This window comes from Arachis stenosperma, chromosome 1 (assembly GCF_014773155.1).
Source record: "Arachis stenosperma cultivar V10309 chromosome 1, arast.V10309.gnm1.PFL2, whole genome shotgun sequence".
NCBI classification, from domain to species: domain Eukaryota; kingdom Viridiplantae; phylum Streptophyta; class Magnoliopsida; order Fabales; family Fabaceae; genus Arachis; species Arachis stenosperma.
Genome location: NC_080377.1, coordinates 50875546 through 50901061, shown reverse-complemented (window position 1 = coordinate 50901061; position 25516 = coordinate 50875546). Strand labels below are relative to the sequence as shown.

Genomic DNA, 25516 nt, shown 5'->3' with positions numbered 1-25516 from the left:
GGGTTGACATCATCATTTACTTTCTTCCTTTTCTTCTGTACAAACCTTGTCAAATCCATCCAAATGCTACCTAAAATAAACCAAATTGCACACGACTCAAAGTAGCATTCACAGTGGCTCAAAAATACTTAAAAATTGATTAAACTTAACAAATTCAAATGCAAATTCACTAAGAAAAGATAGGAAAGATGCTCATGCATCACAACACCAAACTTGAATTGTTGCTTGTCCTCAAGCAAACAAAACTAATACAAACTTAGGATGTAAATTAGTATGAGAAGTGAGTACTCAATTAAGCTCCTGTCTATCTCAAAGTGGGGTTTATAACACTGAAACTCTGAATAATTTTGGCATCTCACTATCCTTTGAATCTGAGGAATGTCACTGTCATTCGGAATTAGAATCCAGATAGTATTATGAATTCCTAAGCCTTTTTACTTCGGATTAATCCTTGAACACAACAACTTCTTTTTCATTTTCTTTTCTTTGGTACTTTGCACCTTGAGCCTAGCCATGACTTTAAATTCTTTGTCTCAAGCTTTACTTGACACAAAAACACCACAAACACTTAACTGGGGAACTCTCTTTGAGTTCTAATTTTTTCTTTTAATTACTCCCAGATAGTGATGATCAAAGCCTTTGGCATACTCTATTAGTTGCACTTGATCTCGACTCTTAGTGTTCTATCTCAAGGGTTACTTGACACATTCACACCGCAAGCATATAGCTAGGAAAACAACTCTTTGAGCTTTTAATCATACTTGACCTTCCTAGCTATTGATGCTCAGAGTCTTGGACCTTATTTTTCTTTATTTTCTTTTTATTGTTTCTTTTGCTTCAAGGATTAAAATTCGGTTTAATTCAGAGATTTCATAATAGCTCTCTAAATTCCTGTTCCTCATGCATTAACATCCCTTGATTCAAATTCAAATATGCATTATTCATATCATGCATTCAAAATCACAGATAATACCACCATATTTAAGTAAATAAGACTACTCTTAAGTATAACTCAATTTCTCATGCAATATATCACTTTGTTTTCTTACTCTTTTTTATATTCAAGCCCAGTGAGCGGTACATGAGACATATTTCCAAATAAAGAAAAATAAAAAGGCAACCAAATGAAACTAAACCTAAGAGCTGAAAATAGTAAAGATCATGTAGGCAATCAAAGCAACAGAAACCAGGGATATAACATAATAGTGACAGAAGGAAATAGGAAGTGAAAAAGGGACTAAACCACCTCAGTCGCCACGGTGGCCATCTCATTCCTCAGGCTGTGGTTCATATGATCCTCTCAGGCGCCCAAAGTCATGTCTCAGCTGAAAAAGCTCATGGCGATGAGTCTCTTGCTCATAGGAACCGGTGGTTGGTTCTTTGCCGTTCTTCTTTCTTGAGAACTCAATGGTTTTTGGTGCCATGAAGATAAAGATAAAAAGAAAAAAAACAAACCAAGCGACAATACCAAACTTGAACCTTTACTCATCTCCGAGCAAAATAGAATATAGCAAAGAGGAAGAAAGAGGGAAGGAGTGGGGATAATGTGGAGGAGTTACTGGGAGGAAGAAGGCCAAGGAAATAGAATGAAAATAATAAAAGGAGAAATAATTAAAAATATTATACCTTGAGAACTTGAAAGAAAAAGAAGGAGATGTAGGTAAGGGGAGGGGGTTGAATATAGGATTGTATTATGTGTGGTTTTGGTTTGAAGGAAGGTGGCTTATATAGGGAATGATGGGGGGTGAGGGAAGTTGGTTTTAGTGGGTTGGTGGGGAGTAGTCTTTAGTCAAAAGGGTTTTAGGAGGGAATCTATGGGGAAGGGAAAAAAAGATGGATGGATTGGAAAATCAAATTTTTGGGGAAGGGAATATGGGCATGAGGTGGGGACCGAATCCAAAGGATTTGGTTCAGGAATTGTATGATGTTTATCTTGAATGGGGACAAAACAACAAAGCTGGCACCTAACTTGGTGGGACTTGAGTTGGGCGCCGTATGCTCAGCAACGCATGCTTTCAGCTGACGCCTAACTTGGTGCAGCCCAAGTTAGGCGCCACCCACCCAGCAACAATTCCCAAATTGTACGCATCATGTGGTGCCACCCTTCCAGGGTGTTTTCTCAAAAATTGCATTTGATGTGGTGCCTAACATCATGGAGCCAAGTTAGGCGCCACCCAATCCGAGTCTAGCTCCTCCAGGGTGTCCAAAATTCTGTCTAATCGTATTTGTTCCTGTTCTAATCACTCTGCATGAAAAAAAGGCATATAAAATAAAGGAAAAATTATAGAATTATCATTAAAAGACACACATAAATAAAAATTAAAGTAACTGAGCACAAAATCAAAAGGATACTATGGTTGGGTTGCCTTGCAACTAGCGCTTCTTTACCGTCACTAGTTTGACAGTTATTTGTTGCTAAGGTGGAGGTTGATCATAGTACTTCAACTTCTCCCATCTCACTGTGAATTGTCTCCTTGTGTTTTCATGGATTAACTCAATATGCTCAAGAGAGAGGATTCCGTTTACTGTATAAATAAACATTAGATTACTAGTCAGCACTACCTTCATTCCTGGGGAGAAACTTTTAGTGAGGATCTTTTTGTTTCTCCATCCTCTAGGTACTTTCTTCTTGGGAACCTCCTCCTTGGTGGATGATGCATTCCCAACACCAAAATTAGGTTTGATGTCAGGGGAAATTTTGTTGCTTGTCACCAAAGGAGGCTTGAGCTGCAGATCCTGTTGTACATCATCAGAGGGTTCTTGAAGGTTTGGTTCAATAAGCTCAGTCTGTATGCACCTCTCCTCTTTACCTGATTAATGCATTTTTTGAAGATATGAAAGACCATTTGCTCATCATGCACTCTAAGTACTAATTCACCCACTTCTACATCAATTAGAGCTCTCCTAGTAGTTAAGAATGGTCTTCCTAGGATTATATATGGAGGTGTTTTCATCCTCTCCCATATCAAGAATTACAAAATCTGTTGGGAGGAAAAACTTACCCTCTTTGACCAAGATATTTGATAAACCCATATTTCATGAGATCTTTTGTGCTTAATTTGAGTGATTTATACAATCCCTCACCTACTTATTCACATTAATTGCATGGTTTTACTTTCCCTTCCTTATTATGTCATATTGTGAAAAACATGTTTCCTAAGCTTTGAAAATTAATTATTTTAATTACCTTTATTTCCATTCGATGCCATGATTAGTGTGTTGAGTAGTTTCAGATTTTCTAAGGCAGAATGACTTAAAGGATGAAAAAGAAAACATACTAAAAGGAAAGGAGAAAGCAAAACAGAGCTTTAAGGAAACTGGTATCCACGCGATCGCATGGACGACGCGATCGCGTGCCAAGCACGAATCAGCAGCAACGCGGCCGCATGACTGACGCGACCGCGCGCCTTAAGCAGAACGCACATGATGCGGTCGCATGACTCACGCGACCGCGTGGCAAGGAAAAGATCCGAATGACGCGACCGCGTGACCCACGCGGACGCGTGACAGAGGCTACGCACCAGAAATTGTAGAAAACGCTCATAACGAGTTCTGAGGCCCTTTTTGGCCCAAATCCAAGTCCAGAAGGCATAGACCAGAGGTTAAAAAGTGGGGGAAAGCATCCATTCAGAGAGCTCGCCAATTTCTAGTTTTCTATGATTTAGATTTAGTCTAGAGAGAGATTCTCTCTCTCTCTCTCTCTTAGGATTTAGGACTTCTTCTTGTTTTGGGAGTAACTCTGGATCCAGGTTTAAATGTTCTTTTATTTTAGTTCTACAATTATTTATTCCAACATTTGAATTGATTATTATAATTTGATTTATGAATTATTCCATGTCACAGATTATTATTTGAATTAATGATAATTGAGGTATTTTCAGTCTATGATTGTTCTCTTTGATTTAAGTTGCCATTGCTTCCCATCTAAGGATATTTTTATTATTTAAGCAAATTTACTTTTTCCCTTTTGGTTCTGGTTAAGAATTCAGCAACTCAACAGTTATTAAACTCAACATAATTGATAATCGTTATCTTGCTAATTGGGCTGAACTTAAATAATCCCAACCTTTTCTTAAGAAATAATTAGGATTCAAAGGTCAATTTAATTAGTCCCTTGACTTTCCTTTGCCCTGGTAAAGGTTGACCAAGTGGAATTAAGATACAACTTTCATTATTGTTGAGAGGGATAACTAAGTTGGACTTCTAATTTCCCTTATCTTGCCAAAAGTTGTTTTACAGTTATTTATTTATTTTTAATTGCCATTTAATTCACTCGTCATTTAAATCCCTTGCTTCTCACCTTCTAAACCCCGATTACAACCTTTATAACCAATAATAAGAACATACTTCCTCGCAGTTCCTTGAGAAGACGACCCGAGGTTTAAATACTCGGTTATCAATTTTAAAGGGGTTTGTTACTTATGACAACCAAAACATTTGTACGAAGGGATTTCTGTCGGTTTAGAGACTATATCTACAACGGGACTGTTTTTATGAAATTCTTTACTGGCAAAAAAATCCTGACGTCAATATTCTCCACTAATTCATATGCAGGCTTCAGAGATTTGTCTGCCATTTGTAATTCTATCCTTGTGGGTTGTGCCTCTTGGATTTGCAACTTTATCACAGACAAAGGTATTAAATTTATGCTTGCACCTAAATCACATAGGGCTTTCTCAAAGGTAATGCTCCCAATGGTACATGGAATTTGAAAGCTCCCTGCATCTGGCATCTTCCTTGGCAAGTTATTCTGAATTTTGGCACTACATTCCTTAGTCAGGACCATTGCCTCATCTCCCTTTAAAGGCTTTTTCTTTGGCAACAACTCCTTCATGAATTTAACATAGAGAGGCATTTGCTCCAAAACTTTAACAAAAGGAATATTAATTTGTAACTTTCTGAAAATTTCCAAGAACTTTAAAAACTGCTTCTCCTTGGTCTCCTTTTGAAGTCTCTGAGGATATGGCATCTTAGGCTTGTACTCAGAAGCCTTAGGTAATTCCAAATGTGTGTCAAGAGTGACTGAAAAAGGATTGTCTGCATGCCTAGGTGGGGCGTGTTTGACCTCCTCCTTTTTCTCTTCCAGAGCTTCTTTTTCAACCGGCTCCTCAATAACTTGTGCTTTCGTACTTGTCACTTGTCCACTTTTCAAGGTGATAGCCTTGCACTCCTGTCTTGGATTTGGAATTGCGTTACTCAGAAGGGAATTGGTGGCCTGATGAGCGGATATTTTATACGCTTTTTGGGGGTAATTTCATGTAGTTTTTAGTATGTTTTAGTTAGTTTTTAGTATATTTTTATTAGTTTTTAGGCAAAATTCATATTTCTGGACTTTACTATGAGTTTGTGTGTTTTTCTGTGATTTTAGGTATTTTCTGGCTGAAATTGAGGGAGCTGAGCAAAAATCTGATTCAGGCTGAAAAAGGACTGTTGATGTTGTTGGATTCTGACCTCCCTTCACTCGAAATGAATTTTTTGGAGCTACAGAAGTCCAATTGGCGCGCTCTCAATTGGGTTGGAAAGTAGACATCCAGGGCTTTCCAGCAATATATCATAGTTTATACTTTTCTCGAAGATAAATGACGTAAACTAGCATTTAACGCCAGTTCCATATTCCATTCTGGCGTTAAACGCCAGAAACAGGTTACAAGTTGGAGTTAAACGCCCAAAACAGGTTACAACCTGGCGTTTAACTCCAAAAACAGCCCAGGCACGTGAAAGGCTCAAGTCTCAGCCCAGCACACACCAAGTGGGCCCCAGAAGTGGATTTCTGCACTATCTATCTCAGTTTACTCATTCTCTATAAACCTAGGTTACTAGTTTAGTATTTAAACAACTTTTAGAGATTTATTTTGTACCTCATGATATTTTTAGATCTGAACTTGTACTCTTTGACGGCATGAGTCTCTAAACTCCATTGTTGGGGGTGAGGAGCTCTGCAGCGTCTCGATGAATTAATGCAATTATTTCTGTTTTCTATTCAAACACGCTTGTTTCTATCTAAGATGTTCATTCGCACTTCAATATGAAGAAGGTGATGATCCATGACACTCATCACTATTCTCAACCTATGAACGCGTGCCTGACAACCACCTCCGTTCTACATTAGATTGAATGAGTATCTCTTGGATTCCTTAATCAGAGTCTTCGTGGTATAAGCTAGAATCCATTGGCAGCATTCTTGAGAATCTGAAAAGTATAAACCTTGTCTGTGGTATTCCGAGTAGGATTCAGGGATTGAATGACTGTGACGAGCTTCAAACTCACAAGGGTTGGGCGTGCGGTGACAGCGCACCTAGACCATTTTCACTGAGAGGACAGATGGTAGCCATTGACAATGGTGATCCACCAACACACAGCTTGCCATAGGAGGAACCTTGCGTGCGTGAAGAAGAAGACAGGGGAAAGCAGAGATTCAGAAGGCAAAGCATCTCCAAAACTCCAACATATTCTCCATTACTGCATAACAAATATTATTTAATCCATGCTCTCTTGTTCATTTGCAAGTCAACTGATAATTATAACTGATATCCTGACTAAGAATTACAAGATAACCATAGCTTGTTTCAAGCCAACAATCTCTGTGGGATCGACCCTTACTCACGTAAGGTATTACTTGGATAACCCAATGCACTTGCTGGTTAGTGGTACGAATTGTGAAAAGTGTGATTTACAATTTCGTGCACCAAATTTTTGGCGCCGTTGCCGGGGATTGTTTGAGTTTGAACAACTGACGGTGAATCTTGTTGCTTAGATTAGGAAAATTTTGTCTTTTGGGTCAGAATCTTTTATTTTCTTTTCAAAAAATTTACAAAAATATTATTTTTCTTTATTAATTTTTAGTTTTTATGTGAGTTTAGTGTCATGTTTTAAGTTTGGTGTCAATTGCATGCTCTTCTTTGTCTTTCAATTTTTGAATTGCATGTTCTTTGTTCATTTTTGACCTTCAAGTTGTTCTTGTCTATTTTCCTTGTTTGATCTTTAGTTTGTCTTGTTTTGTGTCTTTTCTTGTTTTTCTTGTACTTTTTCAAAATATCAGTTTTCAAAAAAAAAAATTTATTTATTAAAAATACCTCTTTAAAACACGTTACATTTATAGCTCAATTGGCTAGAGCATTGTGTTTGTGTTCTTGGTAATTGGGCATCTTCCTTTTAAAACTTTTTCAAAAATAATTTTTCTTTGATTAAATCTTGTGCCAAACTTTAAGTTTTGTGTTCTCTTGTTAATTCTTCTTTAATTTTCGAAAATTTTATTGTGATTTTCTAAAAATTTCAAGTTTGGTGTTCTTTCTTTTGTTCTTGTTGTTCTTGTGAGTCTTCAAGGTGTTCTTGAGTCTTTTTTTGTGTTTTGATCTTAAAATTTTTAAGTTTGGTGTTCCTTGGTGTTTTCCCTCCAATATTTTCGAAAACAAAGAGCATTAGATCTAAAAATTTTAAGTCTTGTATCTTTTGTGTGTTTTTCTCTTTCATCATAAAATTAAAAAATAAAAAATATCTTTTCTAACTATTTTTAAGCAAATATTTCAAAATTTTTCATAAAAATTCAGATTTCAATTTCAAAATTTTATCTTATCATATCTTAGTTGTCAAGTTTTTTTTTTAAAAAAAAATCATATCTTTTTCAAATCATATCCTTTTTAAAATTTTTTAAAAAACATATCTTTTTCAAAAATATCCTAACCACTTTCTCTCTCTTCACTTTTTTGAAAATCTTCATAAAATATTTTGAAATTATTTTATTTTATTTTATTTTATTTTATTATTATTTCGAAATTTTTTTAAATATAATAAAATAAATAAAATAAATCCACGTCATCTCCCTTTCTCCATCATGGACCTAAGTGGAAATGAACAGTCCAGAAGGACTCTGGGGTCATATGCCAACCCCACTACTGCTTCATATGGGAGTAGTATATATATACCCTCCATCGGAGTCAGTAGTTTTGAGTTGAATCTTCAGCTCATTATCATGGTGCAGCAAAGTTGCCAGTATTTCGGTCTTCCACAAGAAGAACCTACAGAGTTTCTGGCACAATTTTTACAAATTACTGACACAGTACATGATAAAGAAGTAGATCAGAATGTCTACAGATTATTACTATTTTCATTTGCTGTAAAAGACCAAGGTAAGAGGTGGTTAAATAACCAACCTAAGGCTAGCATAAGGACATGGAAACAGCTGTCAAAAAAATTCCTGAATCAATACTTTCCTCCAAAACGGATGACACAGCTAAGGCTAAACATCCAAGGCTTCAAACAAGGAGATAATAAATCTCTTTATGATGCCTAGGAAAGATACGGAGAGATGCTAAGAAAATGCCCCTCTAAAATGTTTTCAGAGTGGGTGCAGTTAGACATCTTCTATTATGGGCTTACAGAGAAAGCTCAGATGTCTTTGGACCACTCAGCTGGTGGATCTATACACATGAGAAAGACAATTGAAGAAGCTCAAGAGCTCATTCATATAGTTGCCAGAAATCAGCATCTGTACCTAAGTAGTGAACCTTCCATGAAAGAATAGGCTAAAACAGTAACTGCTGAACTCAGTCCTGCAAAACAAGTTACTGAATTCAATCAGCAATTAGATTTTCTAACAAAACAGCTAGACGAATTCAAGGAGATACTACAAGACACAAGAATGGCTAATATGAATACGGAAGTGCAGTTGAAGCAAACAAAATAGCAGTTATCAAAACAAATAATAGAAGAGTGCCAAGCAGTTCAATTAAGAAGTGGAAAAATATTAAATACCTCACTTCAAGGCAGCAGGAAGCCAAGAAATGAACAAACTGCTACCCAAAATCCCTCTGAGGACAATAAGAGCCCAGAGAGGAATAATTCTGGCGTTCAAACGCCAGAAAAGGGTGAAGAGCTGGCGTTAAACGTCCAACCCATGCTCAGTTCTGGCATTCAAATGCCACAAACAGGCAAGGAATTGGCGTTAAACGCCCAAGGAAAGCTCAGTTCTGGCATTCAAATGCCAGAAAGAGGTAAGGAGTTGGCGTCCAATGCCAATCCAGCTTCCAATCCTGGCATTCAAACGCCAGTGAGGGATCAGACACATACAAGTGTTGATAGCAAACCCTCTAAAAAGGCTTCTCCAACCACATATGTAGAAAATAAACCTGTAGCAACTAAGGTTGAGGAATACAAAGCCAAAATGCCTTATCCTCAGAAACTCCACCAAGCGGAACAGGATAAGCAATTTTCCCGCTTTACAGATTATCTCAGGACTCTTGAAATAAAGATTCCGTTTGCAGAGGCACTTGAGCAAATACCCTCTTATGCTAAGTTCATGAAAGAGATCTTAAGTCATAAGAAGGATTGGAGAGAAACTAAAAAAGTTTACCTCACTGAAGAATGCAGTGCAGTCATTCTGAAAAGCTTACCAGAGAAGCTTAAAGATCCCGGAAGCTTCATGATACCATGCACATTCGAGGGTACTTGTACCAAGAAAGTTCTATGTGATCTTGGAGCAAGAGTCAACCTAATACCTGCATCCACTATCAAAAAGCTTGGTTTGACTGAAAAAGTCAAACCAAACCAGATATGTCTCCAACTTACTGATGGCTCCATTAAATACCCATCAGGTGTGATTGAAGACATGATTGTCAAGGTTGGGCCATTTGCCTTTTCCACTGACTTTGTGGTGCTGGAAATGGAGGAGCACAAGAGTGCAACTCTCATTCTAGGAAGACCTTTCTTAGTAACTGGACGAACCCTCATTGACATCCAAAAAGGGAAATTAACCCTGAGAGTCAATGAGGACGAGTTTAAGTTGAATGTTGTCAAAGCTATGCAGCATCCAGACACCCCAAACGACTGCATGAGCATTGATATTATTGACTCTCTGGCGGAAGAGGTCAATATGACTAAGAGTCTCGAATCAGAGCTAGAGGATATCTTTAAAGATGTTCAGCCTGATCTGGAGGAACCAGAGAGAATAATAGAACCTTTGAAAATCCATCAAGAAGAAGAGAAACCTCCTAAACCCAAGCTCAAACCATTACCACCATCCCTGAAATATGCATTTCTGGGAGAAGGTGACATTTTTCCTGTAATCATAAGCTCTACCTTAGAGCCACAAGAAGAGGAAGCACTAATTCAAATGCTGAGGACACACAAGACAGCTCTTGGGTGGTCCATCAGTGATCTTAAGGGCATTAGCCCAGCCAAATGCATGCACAAGATCCTATTGGAGGATGACGCTAAGCCAGTGGTTCAACCACAAAGGCAGCTGAATCCAGCCATGAAGGAGGTGGTGCAGAAGGAGGTCCCTAAATTACTAGAGGCTGGGATTATTTATCCTATTTCTGATAGCCTCTGGGTACGCCCTGTCCAGGTCGTCCCTAAGAAGGGTGGCATGACAGTGGTTCATAATGAAAAGAATGAACTGGTTCCTACAAGAACAGTTACATGGTGGCATATGTGTATTGATTACAGAAGGCTCAATACAGCTACCAGAAAGTATCATTTTCCGTTACCATTCATAGACCAGATGCTAGAAAGACTAGCAGGTCATGATTACTACTGCTTTCTGGATGGATATTCAGGTTATAACCAAATTGCAGTAGATCCCCAAGATCAAGAGAAAACAACATTCACATGTCCATCTGGAGTATTTTCATACAGAAGGATGCTATTTGGTCTGTGCAATGCACCTGCAACCTTTCAAATGTGCATGCTCTCTATTTTTCCTGATATGGTGGAAAAATTTCTGGAAGTCTTCATGGATGACTTTTCTGTATTTGGAGACTCATTCAGCTCCTGTCTTGACCATCTAGCACTTGTTCTAAAATGGTGCCAAGAGACTAACCTGGTTTTAAACTGGTAGAAATGTCACTTTATGGTGACTGAAGGAATTGTCCTTGGGCACAAAATTTTGAACAAGGGAATAGAGGTGGATCAAGCTAAGGTAGAGGTAATTGAAAAATTACCACCACCTTCCAATGTTAAGGCAATCAGAAGCTTTCTAGGGCATGCAGGATTCTATAGGAGGTTTATTAAAGATTTTTCGAAAATTGCAAAACCTCTAAGCAATCTGCTGGCTACTGATACACCATTTGTCTTTGACAAAGAGTATGTACAGGCCTTTGAGATTCTGAAAGCTAAGTTGGTCATAGCACCAATCATTTCTGCACCAAACTGGACATTACCATTCGAACTAATGTGTGATGCCAGTGACCATGCCATTGGTGCAGTATTGGTTCAAAGGCACGATAAGCTTCTGCACGTCATTTATTATGGCAGCCGTATTCTAAATGATGCGCAGAAGAACTACACAACCACAGAAAAGGAATTGCTTGCAGAGGTTTATGCCATTGACAAATTCAGATCTTATTTAGTAGGATCAAAAGTGATTGTGTATACTGACCATGCTGCTCTTAAATATCTACTCACAAAGTAGGATTCAAAACCCAGGCTCATAAGATGGGTGTTGCTTCTGCAAGAGTTTGATATAGAAATAAGAGACAGAAAAGGGACAGAAAATCAAGTTGCTGATCACCTGTCCCGGATAGAACCAGTAGCAGGAGTATCCCTCCCTCCTACTGAGATCTTTGAGACCTTTTCGGATGAGCAATTGTTTGCTATTCAGGAAGCTCCGTGGTTTGCAGACATTGCAGACTAGATTAAAAGCTCAGTAATAGTCCAGCTAAAGATAGTAAAGAAGCGCTTGTTGGGAGGCAACCCAGTCATGAGTTTATTTTATTTGTAATTTTAATTCTCAATTAGATAATACATTTCAGTAAATGATACAGAGAAATAAAGGTTCAGGACATAAAGCAAAGGAATTACAGAGAAAAGGACATCACTAGCGCAAAAATGCCAGTAAGGAAGGTTTCTGGCGTTTAACGCCAGAAAGAAGCAGCAAGTGGGCGTTAAACGCCCAAAACAAGCAAGGACTGGGCATTAAACGCCCAAAGGAAGCATCTCCTGGGCGTTTAACGCCAGGATTATGGGGAGGGGAATTTTTGAAATTGACTCTCCTTCTATTCCTCTCCTTTCCTTTCTTTTGCTTGAGGACAAGCAAACCTCTAAGTTTGGTGTGTTTTTCCGTGATCACTGAGCTAAAACTCATCAAGATCATGGCACCTAAGGGAAAACAAACCACTTCAAGAGGCAAAAAAGAGAATATTCCAAAACCACTTTGGAATCAAGAGAAGTTCTTAACCAAAGAACATGCAGACCATTACCACAAAATAATGGGTCTGAGATCAGTGATCCCGGAAGTTAAATTCGATCTGAAAGAAGACGAATATCCGAAGATACAAGAGCTGAAGCACCAGAAGCTGTCTCTTAAAGGACCAGACACCCCACAGGTTGAAGGAGCACCCATCATCTCCCAAACTAAAGGTTGTTGAGTCCTAATCTTCACCTAAAATCTGTGATAACTTTTATTTTTAGGAACCTATCTGATTAGTAGTAATTAGTATCTTTATTTTGATTTTATCTCCAATTAAACTATATTTCATTTTTCTCATCATCATCAAACATGAATAAAATAGCAGATTTTTTGAATAAGGAGGCAATATTTTTTTTTCGAGTTTTTAATAAGGAAAATTCTAATTATTTATATGTGGTGGCAATAGTTTTTGTCTTCTGAATGAATGCATGAACAGTGCATAATTTTGATAGTGGAGTTTATGAATGTTAAATCTGTTGGCTCTTGAAGGAATGATGAACAGGAGAAATGTTATTGATGATTTGAAAAATCATGAAATTGATTCTTGAGGCAAGAAAAAGTAGTGAAAAAAAAGCAGAAAAAGCCAATAGCCCTTTAAACCCAAAGGCAAGGGTAAAAAGGATCCAAGGCTTTGAGCATCAATGGATAGGAGGTCCCAAGGAAATAAATCCAGGCCTAAGCGGCTAAATCAAGCTGTCCCTAACCATGTGCTTGTGGCATGCAGGTTCGAGTGAAAAGCTTGAGACTGAGTAGTTAAAGTCGTGATCCAAAGCAAAAGAGTCTGCTTAAGAACTCTGGACACCTCTAATTGGGGACTTTAGCAAAGCTAAGTCACAATCTAAAAAGGTTCACCCAGTTATGTGTCTGTGGCATTTATGTATCCGGTGGTAATACTGGAAAACAAAATGCTTAGGGCCACGACCAAGACTCATAAAGTAGCTGTGTTCAAGAATCAACATACTAAACTAGGAGAATCAATAATACTATCTGAATTTTGAGTTCCTATGGATGCCAATCATTCTGAATTTCAAAGGATAAAGTGAGATGCCAAAACTGTTTGGAAGCAAAAAGCTACTAGTCCCGCTCATCTAATTAGAATCTGGGCTTCACTTAAAACTCTAAGATATTATTGCTCCTTGATTTCTTTTTATCATATTTTAGTTATCTAGTTGCTTGGAGACAAGCAACAGTTTAAGTTTGGTGTTGTGATGAGCGGATATTTTATACGCTTTTTGGGGGTAATTTCATGTAGTTTTTAGTATGTTTTACTTAGTTTTTAGTATATTTTTATTATTTTTTAGGAAAAATTCATATTTCTGGACTTTACTATGAGTTTGTATACTTTTCTGTGATTTCAGGTATTTTCTGGCTGAAATTGAGGGAGCTGAGCAAAAATCTGATTCAGGCTGAAAAAGGACTACTGATGCTGTTGGATTCTGACCTCCCTGCACTCGGAATAAAGTTTTTGGAGCTACAGGAGTCTAATTGGCGCGACCTCAATTGATTTGGAAAGTAGACATTGGTGGGAATTTCAGATAAGCGTATGGAGATGCTTTGTTCCCTCTGAGCCTCTACTTTCCCATTCTCCTTATCCAATCATGCGTACTCCCTTCCATGGCAAGCTGTATGTTGGTGGATCACCGTTGTCAATGGTTACCATCCGTCCTCTCAGTGAAAACATGTCCGCTACGGTTTCCCACATGGCTAATTAGTTGTCGGTTCTCGATCGTGCTAGAATAAGATCCATTAATCCTTTTGAACACTGTCACTGCGCCCAACAGTCACGAGTTTGAAGTTTGTCATAGTCATCCCATCCCAGATCCTACTCAGAATACCACAGACAAGGTTTATACTTTTCGGATCTCAAGAATGATGTTAATTGATTCTAGCTTATACCACGAAGACTCTGATCTCACGGAATGGAAGGCTCTGTTGTCAGGAGAGGCAACCATGCGTCGTGAACCAGGAGGCCAAGAGATACACACTCAAGCTCTCGCAGATAGAACGGAAGTGGTTGTCAGACACGCGTTCATAAGGGAGGATGATGATGAGTGTCACTGATCATCACATCCATCAGGTTGAAGTACAAGTGAATATCTTAGAACAAGAATAATCATGAATTGAATAGAAAAACAATAGTACTTTGTATTAATTCATGAGAAACAGCAGAGCTCCATACCTTAATCTATGAGGTGTAGAAACTCCATCGTTGAAAATACATAAGTGATGAAGGTCCAGGCATGGTCGAATGGCCAGCCCCCAAAACGTGATCAAGAGATCAAAAGTAATCCAAAGATAGTCTCAAAAATGATCTAAAGATATGAATACAATAGTAAAAAGTGCTATTTATACTAAACTAGTAAACTAGGTTTATAGAAAATGAGTAACTAAGTGTAGATAATGCAAAAATCCACTTACGGGGCCCACTTGGTGTGTGTTTGGACTGAGCATTGAAGCTTTCACGTGCATAAGCTCTTCTTGGAGTTTAAACGCCAGTTTTGGTTCCAGTTTGGGCGTTTAACTCCAGCTTTGGTGCCAGTTCTGGCGTTTTACGCTAGAAAATGGTCTCTGGTGGGCGTTTGGACGCCAGTTTGGGCCATCAAATCGCGGAAAAAGTATAAAAAAGCCCAAGATGTCTACTTTCCAACGAAATTGAGAGCGCGCCAATTGGGTTTCTGTAGCTCTAGAAAATCCACTTCGAGTGCAGGGAGGTCAGAATCAAACAGCATCTTCAGTCCTTTCTCAGCCTCTGAATCAGATTTTTGCTCAGATCCCTCAATTTCAGCCAGAAAATACTAAAAATCACAGAAAAATACACACCTCATAGTAATGTCTAGAAATGTGATTTTTTCATAAAAACTAATAAAAATATACTAAAAAGTAACTAAAACATATTAAAAACTATGTAAAAATAATGCCAAAAAGCATATAAATTATCCGCTTATCACAACACCAAACTTAAATTGTTGCTTGTCCCCAAGAAACTGAAAACAAAATAGGATAAAAAGAAGAGAATATACAATAAAACTCAAAATATCAATGAAACTTAGTCCCAATTAGATGAGCGGGGCTAGTAGCTTTTTGCCTCTGAACAGTTTTGGCATCTCACTTTATCCTTTGAAGTTTAGAATGATTGGCATCCATTAGGAACTCAGAATTTAGATAGTGTTATTGATTCTTCTAGTTCAGTATGTTAAATCTTGAACACAGCTACTTTATGAGTTTTGGTCGTGACCTTAAGCATCTTGTTTTCCAGTATTACCACCGGATACATAAATGCCACAGACACATAATTGGGTGAACCTATTTAGATTGTGACTCAGCTTTGTTAGAGTCCCCAGTTAGAGGTGTCCAGAGTTCTTAAGCATACTCTTTTGCTTTGGATCACGACTTTAACCACTCAGTCTCAAGCTTTTCACTTGGACCTTCATGACATAAGCACATGGTTAGGGACAGCTTGATTTAGCCGCTTAGGCTAGGATTTTATTCCTTTGGGCCCTCCTATCCATTGATGCTCAAAGCCTTGGATCCTCTTTACCCTTGCCTTTTGGTTTAAAGGGTTACTGGCTTTTTCTGCTTGATTTTTCTTTCTTTCTTTTTTTTCGCATGCTTTTTCTTTTTCACTGCTTTTTCTTGCTTCAAGAATCAATTTCATAATTTTTTAGATTATCAATAACCTTTCTCTTTGTTCATCATTCTTTTAAGAGCCAACAAATTTAACGTTCATAAACTTCACTATAAAAAATATGCACTGTTCAAGTATTCATTCATAAAACAAAAAGTATTGCCACCACGTCAAAATAATTAAACTAATTTCAAGATAAAATTTGAAATTCATGTACTTCTTGTTCTTCTGTAATTAGGAACATTTTTCATTTAAGAAAGGTGAAAGATTCATGAAATTATTCATAGCTTTAAGACATAGACACTAGATACTAATGATCATGTAATAAAGACACAAACATAGACAAACATAAAGCATAAAAAATCAAAAAACAGAGAAACAAATAACAAGAAAATTAAAGAACGGGTCCACCTTAGTGATGGCAGCTAGTTTTTCCTCTTGAAGATCCTATGGAGTGTTTAAGCTCATCAATATCTCTTCCTTGCCTTTGTTGCTCCTCCCTCATGGCCTTTTGGTCCTCTCTGATTTCATGGAGGATAATGGAGTGCTTTTGGTGCTTCATCCTTAGTGCTTTTGGTGCTCCTATCCTTAGTTGCTCCCAATAGTTGTGTGGAGGAAAATGTATCCCTTGAGGCATCTCAGGGATTTCTTGATGAGGGAATTCCTCATGCTCTTATTGAGGTCCATGAGTGGACTCTCTTGTTTGCTCCATCCTCTTTCTAGTGATAGGCTTTTGAGATGAATCTTTCCATCTCCCATGACTCGGAGTTGGAAGCAACTGCCTTCCCTTTTCCTCTTCCTAGAGGTTTCTCCGGCCTTAGGTGCCATTAATGATTATGGAAAATCAAAAAGCAACGCTTTTTCCACACCAAACTCAAGAGGTTTGCTCGTCCTCAAGCAAAAAAAGAAAGAAGAGAGTAAAAGATGAAGAAAAGTGGGAGATGGAGGCTTGAGAGGGTTCGGCCAAGGGGTTTTGAGTGTATGTGATGTGTGAAAATGAAAGAGTAAGGAGGGGTATTTATAGGATAAGAGAGGGAGTTGGTTCGTGTGAGAAGGGGTGGATTTATGGGAATTAGGAAATGGATGTGAATGGTGAAGAGAATATGGGGAAGAGGGTAAGATTTGATAGGTGAATGGTGTTTTAGATAGAATGTTATGGAGAAGTGTGAAGAGGAGAGAAAGTGAGGTGGGGTAGGTAGAGATCCTGTGGGGTCCACAGATCATGAGGTGTCAAGGATTTTGCAACTATGCACCTTGCTGGCGTTAAACGCCCCTCTGTGTGCCTTTTTGGCGTTTAAACGCCAGGTTGCTACCCTTTTCTGGCGTTTAAACGCCAGTCTGCTGCTCTTTTCTGGCGTTTAAATGCTAGTCTGCTGCCCTTTTTTGGCATTTAAATGCCCATTTTTATACCTTTACTGGCATTTAAACGCCAGTTTGCCTGCCAGTTCTGGCGTTTATAAGCCAGACTGCTGCCCATTTCTAGCGTTTAAACACCCAGAATGGTGCCAGGCTGGGCGTTAAACACCCATTTTGGAATCTTTACTGGCGTTTAAACGCTAGTAAGCTCGTCCTCCAGGGTGTGCCATTTTTTATGCTGTTTTTATTTTGCTTTAATTTTTGCAATTGTTTTGGTGACTCCACATGATCATGATCCTAAAGAAAACATAAAATAACATACATAAAATAAAATTGGGTTGCCTCCCAATAAGCGCTTCTTTGATGTCAATAGCTTAACAGTAAGCTCTTTTAGAGCTTCACAGATGTTCAGAGCATGATTGTGGCCTCCCAACACCAAACTTAGAGTTTGAGTATGGGGGCTCTGCCTGACTCTGTATTGAGAAGCTTTTCATGCTTCTTCTCCATATTTACAGAAGAAGATCCTTGAGCCTTAAACACAAGGTAGTCCTCATTCAATTGAAGGATTAACTATTCTCTGTCCACATTAATCACAGCCCTTGCTGTGGCTAGGAAGGGTCTTCTAAGGATGATGGATTCATCCTCATCCTTCCCAGTGTCTAGGATTATGAAATCAGCAGGGATGTAAAGGCCTTCAACCTTTACCAAGACATCCTCTACAAGTCCGTAAGCCTGTTTCTTTGATTTATCTGCCATCTCCAATGATATTCTTGCAGCTTGTACCTCAAAGATCCCTAGTTTCTCCATTACAAATAGTGGCATGAGGTTGATACTTGATCCTAGGTCACACAGAGCCTTTTCAAAGGTCATGGTGCCTATGGTGCAAGGTATCAAGAACATTCCAGGATCTTCTTTCTTTTGAGATAATTTCAGCTGAACCAATGCACTTAATTCATTGATGAGTAATGGAGGTTCATCCTCCCAAGTCTCATTACCAAATAATTTGGTATTCAGCTTCATGATTGCTCCTAGATACTGAGCAACTTGCTCTTCAACAATGTCTTCATCCTCTTCAGAGGAAGAATACTCATCAGAGCTCATGAATGGTAGTAGGAAGTTCAATGGAATCTCTATGTTCTCTATATGAGCCTCAGATTCCTTTGGTTCTCCATTAGGGGACCTTTTATTGATCAGTGGACGTCCATTGAGGTTTTTCTCAATGGAAATCATGTCCTCCTCCTCCTTCTCAGGTTCGGCCATTTTGGTCATGTTAATGACCTTGCACTCTCTTTTTGGGTTCTCCTCTGTATTGCTTGGGAGAGTATTAGGAGGAGTTTTAGTAACTCTTTTACTCAGCTGACCCACTTGTGCCTCTAAATTTCTGATGGAGGACCTTGTTTCATTCATGAAATTTAGAGTGGCCTTAGATAGATCAGAGACTATGTTTGCTAAGTGATGAGCGGATAATTTGTACGCTTTTTGGCATTGTTTTTAGTATGTTTTTAGTATATTTGGTTTAGTTTTTAGTATATTTTTATTAGTTTTTAGTTAAAATTCACTTTTCTGGACTTTACTATGAGTTTGTATGTTTTTCTGTGATTTCAGGTATTTTCTGGCTGAAATTGAGGGACCTGAGCAAAAATCTGATTCAGAGACTGAAAAGGACTGAAGATACTGTTGGATTCTGACCTCCCTGCACTCGAAGTGGATTTTCTGGAGCTACAGAAGCCCAATTGGCGCGCTCTCAACGGCGTTGGAAAGTAGACATCCTGGGCTTTCCAGCAATATATGATAGTCCATACTTTGCCCAAGATTTGATGGCCCAAACCGGCGTTCAAAGTCACCTTCAGAATTTCCAGCGTTAAACGCCGGAACTGGCACCAAAATGGGAGTTAAACGCCCAAACTGGCACAAAAGCTGGCGTTTAACTCCAAGAAGAGTCTCTACACGAAAATGCTTCATTGCTCAGCCCAAGCACACACCAAGTGGGCCCGGAAGTGGATTTTTATGTCATTTACTCATCTCTGTAAACCTTAGGCTACTAGTTCTCTATAAGTAGGACCTTTTACTATTGTATTTAGAGATCTTGGTAGCTATCTTTGTTCTTAGGCTATCTTAGATCATTGAGAGGCTGGCCATTCGGCCATGCCTAGACCTTGTTCTTATGTATTTTCAACGGTGGAGTTTCTACACACCATAGATTAAGGTGTGGAGCTCTGCTGTACCTCGAGTATTAATACAATTACTATTGTTCTTCTATTCAATTCCGCTTGTTCTTGTTCTAAGATATCACTTGTTCTTCAACTTGATGAATGTGATGATCCGTGACACTCATCATCATTCTCACCTATGAACGTGTGCCTGACAACCACCTCCGTTCTACTTTAGATTGGGTGAATATCTCTTGGATTCCTGATACACGATGCATGGTTGATCGCCTGACAACCGAGTGCTCGCCTGACAACCGAGCCAGCCATTCCGTGAGATCAGAGTCTTTGTGGTATAGGCTAGAACTGATGGCGGCATTCAAGAGAATCCGGAAGGTCTAACCTTGTCTGTGGTATTCTGAGTAGGATTCAATGATTGAATGACTGTGACGTGCTTCAAACTCCTGAGGGCGGGGCGTTAGTGACAGACGCAAAAGAATCACTGGATTCTATTCCTGCCTGATTGAGAACCGACAGATGGATAGCCGTGCCGTGACAGGGTGCGTTGAACATTTCCACTGAGAGGATGGGAGGTAGCCACTGACAACGGTGAAACCCTTGCATAAGCTTGCCATGGAAAGGAGTAAGAAGGATTGGATGAAGACAGTAGGAAAGCAGAGAGACGGAAGGGACACAGCATCTTCATGCACTTATCTGAAATTCCCACCAATGAATTACATAAGTATCTCTATCTTTATCTTTATGTTTTATTCGTATATCACCATATCCATTTGAGTTTGCCTTACTAAGATTTACAAGATGACCATAGCTTGCTTCATACCAACAATCTCCGTGGGATCGACCCTTACTCGCGTAAGGTTTATTACTTGGACGACCCAGTGCACTTGCTGGTTAGTTGTGCGAAGTTGTGTTTATGCCATGGTATTGAACATCAAGTTTTTGGGGTTCATTACTGGGGATTATGAGAGTTGTGAAAAGTATTGTTCACAATTTCGCGCACCAAGTTTTTGGCGCCGTTGTCGGGGATTGTTTCGTGTATGGACAACTGACGGTTCATCTTGTTGCTTAGATTAGGTATTATTCAGAATTCTTAAGAATGAGTTCTAGAGTTTCATGATGACCTGTTGAAATCTGGCTGGCTGAGAAGCCATGTCTAATCTTATTGGACCGAGGTTTCAACTGATCATCACAAGAGCTTGTTGATCTCTATCAATCTTGCTATTGGAGCAATGATCTGCTAAGGCTTGGCTGGCCATTGGCCATGTCTATTGTTTTGGACCGAAGCTTTCTTTGAAAGCTTGGCTGGCTGTGAAGCCATGTCTAATTCCTGGACCGGAGTCTTAGACTAGCATTGCAATGATTCTTGGAATCCAAATTAAGAATTCTGAAACCTTTATTTTCTATTTCCATATAATTTTCGAAAAATCCAAAAAAATTTCAAAATCATAAAAACCAAAAACATTTTATGTTTCTTGTTTGAGTCTTGTGTCTAAATTTAAGTTTGGTGTCTTGCATGCATTGTTTATTTGATCTTGGTTCTATTTTCAAGTCAATAGTACAGCGAACTGAAAATTCAGAACATGCAGTAGAGGAATTACACAGAAAAAGCTGGGCGTTCAAAACGCCCAGTGAAGAAGGACAGACTGGCGTTTAAACGCCAGCCAGGGTGCCTGGTTGGGCGTTTAACGCCCAAAAAGGTAGTGCATTGGGCGTTTAACGCCAGGATGGCACAAGAAGGAGGATTTTGTTTTCAAATCAATTTTTTTTTCAAGTTTTCAAAGTTTTTCAAAATCAAATCTTTTTCAAATCATATCTTTTCAATCAAATGTTTTCAAAATCAATTTCTTTCCTTTTTCAAAAATACTTGCTAACAATTAATGATTTGATTGAACATTTCAAGTATGTTGCCTTTTCTGTTGAGAAAGGTTTAATGTTTGAATCATATCTTTTCTTGTTAGGCAAGTCATTAATTTTTAAAATCAAATCTTTTTAAAATTGTTTTCAAATCATATCTTCTCAATCATATCTTTTTAATCACATCTTTTTCAAAACAGTTTTCAATCATATCTTTTTGATTTCTAATTTCAAAGTCTTTTTCAAAAATTACTTGATTTCTTTCCCACTCTTGATTTTCGAAAATCAATTAAAGTTTTTCAAAATTTTTTTTTAAAAATCTTTTTAACTTAATTTTCGAAAAAGCTCTTCCCCTCTTCTCACATCCTTCTATTTATGGAGTACCACTCATCCTCAATACACAATTCGAACTCTATCTGACAAAGTTTGAATTTTTCTCCTTTTTCCTTCTATTTTTCTTCTTCTCTGACACCTCAAGGAATCTCTATACTGTGATATAGAGGATTCCACATTTTCTTGTTCTCTTCTCTTTCATATGAGCAGGAACAAAGACAAAAGCATTCTTGTTGAAGCTGACCCTGAACCTGAAAGGACCTTGAAGCGAAAGCTAAGAGAAGCTAAAGCACAACTCTCTGTAGAGGACTTAACAGAAATCTTCAAAGAAGAAGAACACATGGCAGCCGAAAACAACAACAATGCCAACAATGCAAGGAAGGTGCTGGGTGACTTTACTGCACCTACTCCCGACTTCTATGGGAGAAGCATCTCTATCCCTGCCATTGGAGCAAACAACTTTGAGCTTAAGCCTCAATTAGTTTCTCTAATGCAACAGAATTGAAAGTTTCATGGACTTCCATTGGAAGATCCTCATCAGTTTTTGGCTGAGTTCTTGCAAATCTGTGACACTGTCAAGACTAATGGGGTTGACCCTGAGGTCTACAGACTTATGCTATTCCCTTTTGCTGTAAGAGACAGAGCTAGGACATGGTTGGACTCACAACCTAAAGAAAGCCTGGACTCATGGGAAAAGCTACTCAATGCCTTCTTGGCAAAGTTCTTTCCACCTCAAAAATTGAGTAAGCTTAGAGTGGAAGTCCAAACCTTTAGACAGAAGGATGGAGAATCCCTCTATGAAGCTTGGGAAAGATACAAACAATTGATCAGAAAATGTCCTTCTGACATGCTTTCTGAATGGAGCATCATAGGTATTTTCTATGATGGTCTCTCTGAACTATCCAAGATGTCTTTGGATAGCACTGCTGGAGGATCTCTTCATCTGAAGAAGACGCCTACAGAAGCTCAAGAACTAATTGAAATGGTTGCAAATAACCAATTCATGTACACTTCTGAAAGGAATCCTGTGAACAATGGGACTAATCAGAAGAAAGGAGTTCTTGAGATTGACACTCTGAATGCCATTCTGGCTCAGAACAAGATATTGACTTAACAAGTCAATTTGATTTCTCAAAGTCTGTCTGGAATGCAAAATGCACCAAGCAGTACTAAGGATGCTTCATCTGAAGAAGAAGCTTATGATCCTGAGAACCCTTCAATAGAAGAGGTGAATTACATGGGAGAACCCTATGGAAACACCTATAATTCTTCATGAAGAAATCACCCAAATCTCTCATGGAAGGATCAACAGAGACCTCAACAAGGTTTCAACAACAATAATGGTGGAAGAAACAGGTTTAGCAATGGCAAGCCTTTTCCATCATCTTCTCAGCAACAGACAGAGAATTCTAAGCAGAACCACTCTGACTTAGCAACCATGGTCTCTAATCTAATCAAAACCACTCAAAGTTTCATGACTGAAACAAGGTCCTCCATTAGGAATTTGGAGGCACAAGTGGGACAGCTGAGCAAGAAAATTATTGAATTCCCTCCTAGTACTCTTCCAAGCAATACAGAAGAAAATCCAAAAGGAGAGTGCAAGGCCATCAACATGGCCGAATTTGGAGAGGAAGGAGAGGAAGTGAACGCCACTGAGGAAGACCTCAATGGGCGTGCACTAGCCTCCAATGAGTTCCCTAATGAGGAACCATGGGAATCTGAGGCTCAAAATGAGACCATAGAGATTCCATTGGACTTACTTCTGCCTTTCATGAGCTCTGATGAGTATTCCTCCTCTGAAGAGGATGAGTATGTCACTGAAGAGCAAGTTGCTAAATACCTTGGAGCAATCATGAAGCTAAATGACAAGTTATTTGGAAATGAGACTTGGGAGAACGAACCTCCTTTGCTCACCAAAGAATTGGATGACTTGTCTAGGTAGAAATTACCTCAAAAGAGGCAGGACCCTGGGAAGTTCTCCATACCTTGTACCATAGGCACATTGACCTTCAAGAAGGCTCTGTGTGACTTAGGGTCAAGTGTAAACCTCATGCCTCTCTCTGTAATGGAGAAGCTAGGGATCTTTGAGGTACAAGCTGCAAGAATCTCACTAGAGATGGCAGACAATTCAAGAAAACAAGCTTATGGACTTGTAGAGGATGTTCTGGTAAAGATTGAAGACCATTACATCCCTGCTGATTTCATAGTCCTAGAGACTGGGAAGTGCATGGATGAATCTATCATCCTTGGCAGACCCTTCCTAGCCACAGCAAAGGCTGTGATTGATGTTGATGGAGGTGAACTGATCATTCAAGTGAATGAAGAATCCTTTGTGTTTAAGGCTCAAGGATATCCCTCTGTCACCATGGAGAGGAAGCATGAAGAGCTTCTCTCAAATCAGAGTCAAACAGAGCCCCCACAGTCAAACTTTAAGTTTGGTGTTGGGAGGCCACAACCAAACTCTAAGTTTGGTGTTGAACCCCCACATTCAAACTCTAAGTTTGGTGTTGGGAGGTTCCAACATTGCTCTGAGGAAATGTGAGGCTCCATGAGAGCCCTATATCAAGCTACTGACATTAAAGAAGCGCTTGTTGGGAGGCAACCCAATGTTATATTTTATATATTTTTCTTTGTTATTTTATTTTATTTTGTAGGTTGATGATTATGAGAAGTCACAAAATCAATTGAAAAAGCAAAAACAGAATGAAAAGCAGAAAGAAAAACAGCACACCCTGGAGGAGAGCGTGCTGGCGTTTAAACGCCAGTAAGGCTAGCTGTTGGGCGTTTAACGCCCAGTCTGGCACCATTCTGGGCGTTTAACGCCAGAAAGGGGCACCAGACTGGCGTTAAACGCCAGGAAAGGGCAAGAACCTGGCGTTAAATGCCAGAAATGGGCACCAGCCCGGCGTTTAACGCCAGAATTGGCTCAAAACGCATTTTTCCATGCCATTTGGTGCAGGGATGACTTTTCCTTGACACCTCAGGATCTGTGGACCCCACAGGACCCCCACCAACCCCACCACTCTCTCTCTTCTTCACCCATTCACCAATCACCTCAACACCTCTTCCCCAAAAACCCTTCACCTATCAAATCCCATATTTCTCTTCACCACTCACATCCATCCTTCATAAAACCCCACCTACCTCACCCTTCAAATTCAAACCACTTTCCCTCCCAAACTCACCCTCCCAAAGCCGAACCATAACCCTTCCCCCACTCCTATATATACCCATCTTCACTCCTTTATTTTCCCACAACCTAAACACCACTTCTTCCCCTTTTTGGCCAAACACTAAGCCATTCCCTTCTTTCTCATTTCTTCTTCTTCTACTCTCTTCTTTCTTCTTTTGCTCGAGGACGAGCAAACCTTTTAAGTTTGGTGTGGTAAAAGCAGTGCTTTTTGTTTTTCCATAACCATTTATGGCATCCAAGGCCGGAGAAACCTCTAGAAAGAGGAAAGGGAAGGCAAAAGCTTCCACCTCCGAGTCATGGGAGATGGAGAGATTCATCTCAAGGGTGCATCAAGAACACTTCTATGAAGTTGTGGCCTTGAAGAAGGTGATCCCCGAGGTCCCTTTTTCACTCAAAAAGAGTGAATATCCGGAGATCCGACATGAGATCCGAAGAAGAGGTTGGGAAGTTCTTACCAACCCCATTCAACAAGTCGGAATCTTAATGGTTCAAGAGTTCTATGCCAATGCATGGATCACCAAGAACCATGATCAAAGTGTGAACCCGGATCCAAAGAATTGGCTTACTATGGTTCGGGAAAAATACTTGGATTTTAGTCCGGAAAATGTAAGGTTGGCATTCAACTTGCCTATGATGCAAGGAGATGAACATCCTTACACTAGAAGGGTCAACTTTGATCAAAGGTTGGACCAAGTCCTCACTGACATTTGTGAAGAGGGCGCCCAATGGAAGAGAGATTCAAGAGGGAAGCCGGTTCAATTGAGAAGGCATGACCTCAAGCCCGTGGCTAGGGGATGGTTGGA

The 25516-nt window shown here is 39.1% G+C and overlaps 1 non-coding gene across 1 annotated transcript; it reads right to left on the bottom strand.

Annotated features, from left to right (window-relative positions):
• Positions 1 to 22265: 22265 nt before the first annotated feature.
• Positions 22266 to 22373, bottom strand: LOC130954878 (small nucleolar RNA R71). Its single transcript, XR_009076451.1, has one exon. It is a non-coding gene; the product is annotated as a small nucleolar RNA R71 (small nucleolar RNA).
• Between the last annotated feature and the right edge of the window lie 3143 nt (positions 22374 to 25516).